At 35.8% G+C, this 12,701-nt stretch overlaps 1 long non-coding RNA gene across 1 annotated transcript in view; it reads left to right on the forward strand.

The window, feature by feature from the left end:
- LOC144456844 (uncharacterized) overlaps window positions 1–12,223 on the forward strand; it is a 147,041-nt gene extending 134,818 nt beyond the window's left edge. Inside the window, exons 2-4 of the long non-coding RNA XR_013486018.1 lie at window positions 6,048–6,119; window positions 9,082–9,204; window positions 12,107–12,223. This is a non-coding gene — a long non-coding RNA (uncharacterized LOC144456844). The remainder of the gene's footprint in view (window positions 1–6,047; window positions 6,120–9,081; window positions 9,205–12,106) is intronic.
- The last annotated feature ends 478 nt before the right edge of the window (window positions 12,224–12,701 follow it).

Genomic DNA, 12,701 nt, shown 5'->3' on the forward strand with positions numbered 1-12,701 from the left:
GTGGGTAGTTCCTTTTTGTCATGGGCCAGAGCTTAATAATTTTTCCATTAATAAATATAACGAGACTAAATAAATAAATTAACAAAAATTGTTGATCATTTACTATGTGCTAAACATTATGATAAGTGCTGGGATGCAAACAGAAAAGCAAAGAAAGTCCTTGCTGTCAAGAAACTAATATTCTAATAGGAGAAGACAGTACACATAAAGAACTGATGGCTACAGAGGACACAAGGCCCAGAATGTTATAGGGATGGTGAGTGGACCATAGGGAATTAAGCTGACAAAATCTTTTCAGGAAAATGGCAGAGTTGATTCATTAATGCTTTTAGAAGTGGAGGGAGGTAGTGGTACATGGCATGTGGTCATGCCATTGCTGATGATGATATAAAAAGGATAACCAGGGAGTAGGCCCAGTCTTGTGGGCCAGGTGAGGTAATCAACAATTAGGATTGTGAGGCCTGGAGGTGAAAGAGTTAAAACCTTCAGGGAGGCAAAGCTTTTGTCAAGGCCGTCTATAGAACATCCAAGGAACAGGGAATTAAGGATATAGCAATGTCCCAATGATAAATCATTGTAGGTATCTTATATATATGACCTTAGGCCTCCTTACAGATTCCTCCATGATTTTGGGATCTGTCACTATTGCCCATCCAGATCTACTCAAAACTATGGTGCAAGCCCCCATTAATATGCCTTACAAAAATCACATGGAGATCTCTCTCTCTCTCTCTCTCTCTCTCTCTCTCTCTCTCTCTCTCTCTCTCTCTTCACACACACACACACACACACACACACACACACACACACACACAGAATTTAACTAAAATAGAAAATCAAGGTAAATAGTAAGGAACTGACTCAAGTAGCAAATATTCTCTGTCCAAACACAAAACAGATGTTGTTTCTCACAGTTCCAAGGGAGTAATAGTAGTTTTCACCATAGCATAAGGACACAATCATTTCAGACTTACAACACCATGACAGCTGACTCCTGAGTATCTTTCTTTCAGTGTCAGGGAAGCAGCTATGGCCTTCTGTCTCCTCCATAGTTCTCTAGCTTATTGCCAGCTTCTTCCATCTGTTCTATCTGATACATATGGTTGTTATTCTCTCTTCATATGTCTACTATCTTCTCCATGTCCATGCTGCCTGCCTGCTGTTCCTTTTCACATAGCTGCCCATTCTTCTGCATTTAGCTGCTCCATCCTTCCACTTTCCAGTATGTACTCATTTGACATGATTCCTGATGCAGGCCCAATGCAAGGCTTATTATAACAACAGGATTACAAGAAGTGTAGTAAAGTGGTTAAAGAACTATTATAAGTGTTTGTTGGTTTGTAATATAAGGTATCTATCTCAGTTAAAGGCTGAATCAGGGATTTGCCAAGATAAGAAAAACAAAATTGACCCCTGCCCATTTGAAAGAACTGCACCAAAAAAAAAAAAGAAAGAAAGAAAAAGGAATGAATGGCATTATACCAATTGAAGGTATAGGACCAAAAAGGTGTGGTTGAAACATCTAAAGGGAGGGAGGCTATGGAAAAGGGGTGATTGCAGCCCTAATAAACATTTGTTTGAACTTTGTAGCTTAAAAGAATCCTATGAAAAGAAGAACTAGATTTCATGGTACCCACTGTAGAAGTTGCCAAAGTCTTGGAAAGTCCACTGAGCAACAGAATTGGAGTTGTTCTCAGGGGTGTGCGAGACAGCTCATTCTAGCTCAAGACAGCTGATTGTTAAAATTTCAATATGAACATTTACACCTGAGAAATCAGCAAATGCTGGGCTTGATATGTTATTTTGTTGATTGTCTAGACTTAAGGAAGTAATGAAGAAAATGCTAATAGTGCAAAACTTAAAAGTATATGGTATATGTTTTTTTTTCTTCAGAGAAGGGTAGTTAAACATTTGCCAGCATGCTCTTGGTTGTTTTCCTCTGTGTAAGAGTATAATCACATACGACTAAGTTTCTCTTTGTGTGTGGCTCTATATCTGTAAAGACATAATGATAATAATAATAATAGCTAACATTTATATAGCACCTACTATATGCCAGGCACTGTGCTGCTAAAAGTGCTTTACAAACATTATCCCATTTGATTCTCACAACAACCCTGGGATGTAGGTGCTGTTATTATCCTTATTTTCTAGATGAGGAAACTGAGACAAATGGGCTAAGTGGCTTATCTGAGATCATATGGCAAATAAGTGACTGAGGCAGGATTTTAACTCAGGTCTTTCCCACCCCAGGCCCAGCACTCTCTATGCACTGTACTACCTAGCTGTCTGTCTAATCTCTGATAGGATAATAGGAAGAATGATGCTTTAGAATTAACACTCATAAGCTAAAAATAATCCTTGAGAATTAGAATCTTATGCCTCTCCTCTGATCCTGTGTGTTTTTAGTGGCATTGCCATAATTTGGGGACTGTTGCTGATTTGACATTCCCATTGACAATAGTATTCATGACTGTTATGCAGGACATGCCCTTGCTGGTGTCCAGGTCTCTAGAAAATTGATTTTGTAGTGAGGAGGTTACTTGGTGAGTGAAAAATCAGAGAAAAGGGAACTGGATAGTCTTCAGGGATAATTCATTCTGTATGTGGTAGAGATGGTAGAGAATTATCCTTGCTTCACAGGGCATCTTTTTAAATGCCTGGAATGTTCCTTTCTGCCAGATACAGTCTTTCCCTGGAGAGAAGTACTGGAGACACACTGACACTTTCTTACCTATACAACTTTTCTTTATCAGTATTCCTTTTTAGTTCCCCAAACCTTCTGTCATTATACCATATCCTTGTGACAGATATGGTAAAATTGGGGCAGCTAGGTGACACAGTGGATAGAGCACTGGCCCTGGAGTCAGGAGGACCTGAGTTCAAATCTGACTTCAGACACTTACTAGCTAGCTGTGTGACCCTGGACAAGTCATTTAACCCTTATTGCCTCCAAAACAAACAAATAAACAAACAAACAAACAAACAAACAAAAAGATATGGTAAAATTATAGCTTATCTTATAGTCCTTATATGTTAAGTTGATGTCTTCCTTTTTAGGGAAGCATCTTAAGTCCCTTGCTCAGACTTTGGAAATACTTTAGGTGAATCATTTCTTTTTTTAAATAATTTATTTTAGTTTTCAACATTCACTTCTGTAAGATTTTGAGTTTTAAATTTTCTCTCCCTCCTTCTCCTTCCCCCTCAGTAACATGGCATGTAATCTGATATAGGCTCTACTTATATATTCATATTAAGCATATTTTCACATTAGTCATGATGTATAGAAGAATTAGAACTAATGGGAAGTAGTAAATAAATATGAGGAACTATTATTGGGGAAGCACTAGTGTTTGGGGAAATCCAAAAGGAACTCACGTAGGATGTGGCATCAAGTTTATCTTTGAAGGGTGCTAAGGATTCTGAGAGGTAGAAATGAGGAGAGAGCACACTCCAGGGGAGCAATCTGTGCAAAGATTGATGAGAGATGGAATGTCTTGTGTGAGAAATAGCCCTATCCTTCCTCCACAATTTTATTTCATCATCTCTCAATGAGTTGCTAATAGATGAAAATCAACCTAAAAGTTGAATTCTTACATTTAATATACATTGAAACACTAATGCAGAACGTAGATATTTTGTTTATTTTTATTTGTTTATTTTTCATTTGAGAAACCAAAAATACTTTTTAATGACATCAAGTTTCTCCCTGAAACAAAGACATGTCTTTAAAAAAAAACCAACTCTGATGTTCTTTTTATGATGTTGTCTGGTTACTAATCATGGAATACCATAGTTTATGAAGGTAAAAAATGCAGGTCACCTAAATGAAGAGATGTGTTTTGGTTAAATACGTTATCACATATTAACATCAAAGAACTTCACACCATGAATGTAAAGATATCAAAGAGATTTACATTGGAGATGGACCAGTTACTTAAAGAGAATTAGGGATAATAGACAATAGACCTTATATTCTAGTAGTATTCATGCAATGTCAAAAGATCTAGAATCAGATCAAGCCAATAAGCATTTATTAAGTGCTTACTAAAGGTAGCATTTGTATAATACTTTAAGGTGTGCAAAATCCTTTGCGAATATTATCTCATCCTCATAAAAATTCTGGGAGGTAGGTGCTATTTTTTGATGATGATGATAAAACGGAGGTAAATGGAGGTTAAGTGACTTTCCCAGGGCCACATACTAAGGCAAGATTTGAACTCAGTTCTTCCTGACTGAGAGCCAGTGCCACAGCACCACCTAGCTGCTGTATATATCAGATAGAGCAAAAGTCCTAAGGGTACAAATAAAGGCAAAACAGCCTCGTCCTGAAGGAGATCACAATGTATTAGGAAAAGACAACATGAAAACAACTATGTACAAACAAGATATATATAGGATAAGTTGAGGATAATCTCAGAGAGAAGGCATTCTAGATGAAAACACACAATATATTGGTGATCTCCTGATGGAAGATTTATTGGAGAGTATAGTCAAGAGTTTCATAGGATGAGAAGGCATGTATCGGTTGTGATCTCCATTGGTTAGAGGACTCACATCAATGAAACTGTTATGCCACTGAAATATAAAAGCAAGTCTAACAAATAAACTAGATCCTTGAAGATAGATAATATAGCAAACATACAGGGGAAAATATATTTGAGAATAAATAATGCAATGTAGCTACTATGAATTTATAAAAATTAAGAGTTTCCAAATTTAAAAAAAATCTTTAGTAGTATCCAGCAGCCTTAGAAATACCTTGGTGGTAATTAAGTTTATAGCATAGCCTACTGTAATATAAAGGGATTTTCAAATATGTTCATTTTAAATGGTCATTTCTCTCTAATGTGTTTAAGAAAAAAGACTTCTTTAGGATGTCTTGGCTTTTTCTTAAGTTATTTTCAAGTGTTAGAATAAAATCTATGTTCAGGCGTATTTTTCCCTGAAGAAAATGTCTAAACAAATATACTAAACAGAGCTTGTCACAGTAGGAATTGTACATAGTGTTATTAACATATGGCAAATACAGTACTATTATAAATGTCACTTGACTACCAATAATATTTGAAGCAATGTAAAAAATAGAATCACACAGAGTTGTTCCTGTCTCAGTTAGATGACAGATCTCTTTTTTCACATTTTGCTAGTGCTTTTTCCAAAATAGAAGGCCCTTTCTCTTTAAGAAGTGTGAATGAGTGCTGACCTATAAATCCTTGTTATAGTGAAAGGTGAAGCTGTTGTAATCTCTCAAACTCAGGAGTTCTGAGCTACAGTGGGCTTGGCCATTTGGGTGTTCAAATTATTTTCATCATTAATATGGGGAACTCCCAGGATTGGGCCAGAGGGTGCGTATGAAGGGGTGAACTGTTAGTGATAGAATAGGGCAAATCTTCAGTGCCCATCAATAGTGGGAATAGCCTCAGCACTTGCAGTCTGAGCAAAATAGGAGGACCCAGTCTTTAAAAAAACAAAAAAGTGGTGAATGAGCTAGTTCATAGAATCATAGATTTAGGGTAGGAAGAGACTATAGAAGGCATCTAGTCCCAAGCTGCTTAAACTGTGGTTGCTACCCCATATGGTATCATGTAACTGAATGTGGGGGTTATGAAAAAATTGGCAACAGTAAAAGGTTTCTGAGCACTCAACGACCAAAAATTAATTCAAAATTGAATGTGTAATGAATCCAAGGTGTTTCTGGCAGAGCTTGCCTGTGTTGTATCTCACGATTTCACTGCAGCCTTGGTTCTGAATGCACAACATGTACACTTTGCACTGCGCATGCCGTCATGCCACACAATGCCAAAGAATGCTGCCAGAAACACCTTGGCTGAGATTCGAAACTGTTGTATGTTATGAATTGCAGTATTTTTACTGTACATACAAAGTTTTATGCTCTTACAGAAACATAATAATTTAATTACAGAAAATACTTTTAGTGTTTTCCTACCATCATTCCTCAGGATGTATCACATTAGTATATCTTTGGATTGTATTGTGTTAGAATGTTTGATTCTAAAAATTCTTGCTATCTCCTTCTTTTACAGAAACATGAATGTTTAATTGCAGCAAGTAAAGACAAAAGCCCTTTTAATAATATTTCTTCACTGTACATATATGTAAGTGTGAACATCAATTTTTTAAATTAAGCATAAACAAATGTAATTTCATAAGCTAAAGCTAGTATTTATTTGAGAAATTATTAGCAATGTTCATTTATATTTTAGGACAGAAATATTTTTTGGTTATGCATAAGGGGCTAAATTTAGACAGAAGAGGTATAAATACTGAGGGCAATGTGGCAGTCTTTGCTACCAGGTTGCAGTATATTTAAATTGACAAGAAAAAGAAAATGTGTCAAATCATTTTTACAACATAGATTTACTTCTAATAATGATGATGGTGTGGAAAAACCTCTTTGCTTAATTTGCAATGAAGTTTTGGTTGTGGAGAGCATGAAACCAGCCAAACTAAAATGACATCTTAAAACCAAGCATGCAACATACTGTAATAAACCAAAGGAATATTTTGAATGACTTTTAAAATCTTCAAATAAAGAAAAACAGTGTTTTAGGAAATTTGTTATTGTCAATGAAAAGTGTTTACTTGCAGCTTATGAAATTTCATATTTAATTGCAAAAACTAAAAAGCATTACACAATAGGAGAAGGTCTCATGTTACCTGCAGCTATTAAAATGTCAGAAATAGTTCATGAGAAAAAGTATGGGGATGAAATTCATAAAATTCCTTTATTGAATGATCCTGTTTCCAAAAGAATTTCTGAAATTAGTAATGACCAATTCCAGCAGCTTATTACCACAGGCTTAAGGGCAGCCCAAAGTTTGCAATTCAGTTAGATGAAACAACTGATATTTCTAATATGGCACAGTTGTTACTCTATGTAAGATATCTTTATGAAGAAAGCATACATGAGGAATTATTGTTTTGTTGCCTTTTGGAAGGGCACACAAGAGAAGAGGATATATATCTTAAAGTAAATGAATTTTTCACAAATGAAGGTTTACTGTACAAAAATTGCACGGGAGTCTGTACAGACAGTACTGGAGCAATGATGGGCAAGCATGTTGAATTTGTAGCAAAAGTTAAAGCTGGTGGCAATGAACATATCACTTTTACTCACTGTGGGATCCATCGGGAGGCACTTGTAGCCAAACAAAAAATCACCAGAGTTAGATGTTGTGCTTTGCAATACAAAGCTGTATCCTTAACAGTTGTTTATTTTCAAACCTTTGGAAAGACATGGGCTCCAATTACAAAAGCACATGCAGAGGTAAAGTGGCTCTTAAGTGAGTGAAGTTTAAACAGATTATTAAAATTGAAAGTTGTTATATGTCAAAAGACTGAGCAGAAATCTGATTTTGTTATTTTTTCATAATTATGGCTTTCAAAACTGTTATTTGTCGGATATTCAAAAACAACTCAATGATTTAAACACCTCGCTTCAAGGGAAAAATTGTAACATATTCATGTTAAAAGGTAAAATTGAAAGTTTTATTTAAAAAAGTTAACTTATGGAAGAATAGGGTGGAAAATGGTTCTCCAGAAATGTTTACAGCTACAGATGATTTCATAATTGAAAATAAATTTCCCAAAGATTTAATTCTAAGAGTTGTAATTGATCATCTGAAGTACCTGGAGGCACAGTTTCAGAAATACTTTCCTTCAAATTTTGATTCTAAAAAACTCAACTGAAATTAAAAAAGTCAGTCATCTGCCATTAAAAGTTCAAGAAGAATTTGCTGAGTTTAAACACAGGTTTAATATTTAAGTTTCTTAAAAAATCATTAAATGAATTTTGTCTTGGAATTAGGACAGACTTTCCAACAATTTCTGAAATGGTCCTAAACATACTTCTGCCGTTTTGTACTACATATTTCTGCGAAGTGGTATTCTCAGCATTGACAATTATAAAATCAAAATATTGATCAACTCTGAAAAACATTGAAGATGCTCTCTGTCCTGCAGTATCAAATATTCTACCAAGATTTAATTCTTTATGTAAAAATAAACAAGCACATCCATCTCATTAGTATGCTAATTTGCTTTCATCTTTAATAAATGGTGAAATTATGTATATACCAAAGAATTATTTTAAAATAAATTTCTTTGTGATTTATTATCAATAAATGTTTGATTTGTATACCTATTTTGTATACCTATATACCCGGGATTATGTAAAAATTTCTCAAGTGAAAAGAGGTCATGAGTGGATAAATTTTAAGAAGCCCCAGTCCAGTGATGTCAAACTCAATTAGAAATGGGGGCCACTAAAACATACATAAGGATCCCTGCAGGCTGCATGTTGATTTAGAAAACCACATACTACCATTATCTATTTGTATTTTTACTTATTTTGATAAATATTTCCCAATTACATCTTATTCTGGTTCTGACAGCACTTGGGACTATTGTGGGCCAGGCATATTTGACAGTTTCAATACCCTCATTTTACTGTTGCAGAAAGTGAGGTCCAGGGAGGTCACACAAGTAATATGTGACAGAGCCCGAAGCAGAACTCCTGTCCTCTGCTAGCAAATTTATCATTCTGTCCCCTAGGCTGGAGAGACATTATCTCAGAAACGCTAGTACTTTACACTTTTAGTCATCCAAAACTCGTCTTTGATTATGTGTAAGTTCTTCTTGTCTGGTTTTAAGGACAGCATTCCCTTGGGACTAGGAAAGTAGAATAAGCACATCCAATAAATCAGGGAGATAAGCCTAGACTCAGTCTAGAATGTTCCATTGTCACCCAGTCCACCCTATTATGGTATATTAAGTCTTTAGTACCCCTTCCTCATAATAAGGAAAACACAAGGGTGGAAAATGCCAGAGCCCCTACCTGTGGAAAGACTGCTGCACTATTCCCATCTTCACTTAGCCTGTACCTGCAATTGCATTAGCTGCTTTCTGCTTATCAGAATCTATAAAATGGTTTGATTGATGACCAGTCACCCCAGCTCCATTCCCTCTGCATGATTCCTCTAACTAAGCAGACTACTTGCAGGTCTGCACAAATTCCTAATGTAATTAATTCACACTTTGCCCCTCTCTTTCCTGTAGCCTGATTCATGGAACGAAGCCTTTTATGTCAGACTCCAACTTGTCTTACCTACCCCAGTCTGCATCACACTCTTCTGTCTTCCAAGCCTTGCTCTGCTTTTCTCTGACACTGTATAACCTTAAGTAAGTACTATATTCAACTACTCTACCTTTCAAAGATCTGTTTGATAATTTTGTAGCTAAAATTGTGGCAAAGGGGAGAACTTTGATGTATATTCTACCTCTCCTGTTGTATTTGATCTACTTTGGTCATATGAATCCTGGGGAAATCAGGTCACTATGGCTTCTACTCCCTTTCCCATTACTCTACACAGTTGGAGTTTAAATGAAATCTTTTATTTTTATTTTTTAATGTTTATTTAATATTTTATTTTTGCACAAGTACATGTAAAAACAATTTTTAGCGTTCATTTTTTAAAATTCTGAGTTCCAAATTCTTTTTCTTTCTTGGGAAGGCAAACAGTTTGATACAGGTTATACGTGTTGCAATCATGCAAATGTATTTCCTTATTAGTCATGTTGTGAAAGAAAACTGAGACCAAAAAAAACCCCAAGAAAAAGAAAATAAAAAAGCATGCTTCAACTTGCATTCAGACTCCATCAGTTCATTCTCCAAGGAGGAATATTATTTTTCATCATAAATCCTTCAGAATTGTCTTAGATCGTTGTATTGCTGAGAATAGCTGTCACTTACAGTTGATCATTGTACAGTGTTTCTGTTACCATGTATAATGTTCTCCTGGTTCTGCCCATTTCACTTTGCATTGGTTCATGTAAGACTTTTCAGGTTTTAAAGAAATTAAAAAAAAATTTTACTGTTAAAAATCTGTCAAATGTAAGTAAACATGAATATTTCTATACACAAACTACATAAAGAGGACTACATGTGAATCTTTACTAGGTGCTGATCATTTTTATTTAGGTATTTAAAATTTGATGTGGAACTTCTAGTCAGTCAATCATTAAACATTTGCTAAGTGCCTATTATATTCTAGGATCTGTGCTAAGCACTGGGAATACAAAAAAGAGGCAAATGACAGTCTCTGCCCTCAAGGAGCTCACAGTCTAGTGGAGAAAACAAACAAATACATATGTACAAACAAGCTATATACAGGATAGATAGGAAATAATTAAAAGAGGAAAAGCATTGTAGAAGATGGTATTTTAGTTGGGACTCAAAGGAAGCTGGGTGGCATAGTGGATAGAGCGCCAGGCCTGAAGTAAGGAATACTTATCTTCCTGAGTGAAATCTGGCCTCAGACACTTACTAGGATCCTGAGGGATGATTGTAAATGACTGAACAACAACAACAGCAGCAGCAAAAACAACAATAACAACAAAAAACAACAAAGGAAACTGAGGAAACCAGTAGGTGGAGATGAGTGGGGAGAGAATTCCACATAGGGCGACAGGCAAAGAAAGTGCCCAGAGCTGAGAGATGGAGTATTTCATTCATGGAACAGCCAGAAGGCCGATGTACTGCATTGAAGTCAGTAGTAAGGAATACACTAATTGGAAAGGTAGGAGGGGGCTAGGCTATGAAAGGCTTTGAATGCCAAACACATTTTGTATGTGATCTTGGAAACAATAAGAAACCACTGGAGTTTATTTAGAGTAGATGGTGACATGATCAGACCTGTGCTTTAGGAAAATCACTTTAGTGTCTTAATGGAGGATGGATTTGAGTAGGGAGAGACTTGTGGCAGGCAGTCCCAAGAACAGATTATTGCAAAAGTACAGGCGTGAGGTGGTGAGGGCCTGTACTAGAGTAGTTCCAAAAATATCTCACTTCTCTGTGTCCTCTTCTGAACTTTTTTTTAAATAAAAAAAATATTTATTTTTAGCAATTATTTTGCTTTAAATAGTATTTTCCCTACAATTACTAATCAAGAAAATTTTTAGCACTCATTTTTATAAGATTTTGAGTTCCAAATTTCCCCCCCTCCCCTCCTTTCTCCTGAAAATGGTAAGCAGTTTAATATAGTTTATGTATATGCCATCATGTAAAACACATTTCCATATTCATCACAGTCGTGGAAGAAACAGATCAAAAGTAAAAAAAAAACAAACAAAGAATAAAGTAAGTAAAAAAATATGCTTCGATCTGCATTCAGAGTCCATCAGTTCTTTATCTGGATATGGATAGCATTTTCCTTCATTCATCCTTTGTATTTGTCTTGGATCATTGTTGCTGAGAAAAGATGAGTCATTTGTAGTTGATCACCACAAGATGTTGCTGATACTATGTACTATATTTTCCTGGTTTTGCTCCTTTTACTTTGCATCGGTTCATACAAGTCTTTCCAGGTTTTCCTTTACTTTTTGTGTGTGTCTCTGCTTCAAATGTGTTTCTTGTAAGCAATATATTATAGGATACTGTTTTTTGATCCACTTTGCTATCTGCTTCTGTTTCCTAGGAGAGTTCATCCTATTCACATTCACCATTATGATTACTACCTGTGTATTTCCCTTCTTCCTATTCTTCCTCCTATCTGTTCTCTGTCTCCTTTCACCATTTCCCTCCTCACCAGTATTTTGCTTCTGTCTACCACCTCTTCTGATTTGCCCTCCCTTCTATCATGCTCCCCCCTGCCCAATTTAATCTCCTTCCCTCCAACTTCCCTGCTGGGTAAGATAGATTTCTATATTCATCTGACTGTGTATATTATTCCCTCTTTGAGCCAGTACTGATGATAGTAGGATTTAAGCAATGCCCATGCCCTCCCCATCTTCTCCTTCATTGTAGTCTTTCTCACCTCTTCATGTGAGATAATTTATCCCATTCTACCTCTCCCTTCCTTCTGTGCCCATTTTCCTCCTCCTTCTCATCCCTTATTATTTTTTTTTATGTCATTCCCTCAAATACACCTTATACCTGTACCCTATGTCTATGTTTATTCCTTTTATCTGTACTGTTAGTGATACAATTTTTAAGAGTTACAAGTATCATCTTCCCCTGTAGGGATGTAAACAGTTCAGCTCCATTGAATTCTTTGTATTTTCTTTTCCCTTTTTTCATTTTTAGGCTTCTCTTGGGTCTTGATATTGGAGATAAAATTGTTTCATTCTGGTCTTCTTACAAAAGCTTGAAATCCTATTTCATCATATGACCATATTTCTCTCGATATATTACGCTTAATTTTGTCAGGTAAGTGATTCTTGGTTATAGTTCTAGCTCCTTTGCCCTCTGGAATATCATGTTCCATGATCTCAGGTCCTTTAATGTTGCAGCTGCCAAGTCCTGTGTTATCTTGATTGTGACTTCCCGATATTTGAATTTGGGATCTCTTTCCTGAATGATCAGTGGATTCTTTCAGTGCCTATTTTGCCCTCTGGTTCCAGGACATCAGGGCAGTTTTCCTTGATAATTTCTTGGTCCAGGCCTTCCTTTTGATTATGGCTTTCAGGGAGCCCAATGATTCTGATATTGTCTCTCCTGGATCTATTTTCCAGGTCAGTTGTTTTTCCCCTGAGGTATTTTACATTTTCTTCCATCTTTTCATTCTTTTGAATTTGTTTGCTTGATTTTTGACATTTCATAGACTCCTTAGCTTCCACTTGCCAATTTTAAATTTTAAGGTGTTGTTTTCCTCAACTGGCTTTTGTACTTTCTTTTCCAT

Source organism: Phascolarctos cinereus, unplaced genomic scaffold (assembly GCF_003287225.1).
Source record: "Phascolarctos cinereus isolate Bilbo 61053 unplaced genomic scaffold, phaCin_HiC Scaffold_4;HRSCAF=312, whole genome shotgun sequence".
Lineage (NCBI taxonomy): Eukaryota > Metazoa > Chordata > Mammalia > Diprotodontia > Phascolarctidae > Phascolarctos > Phascolarctos cinereus.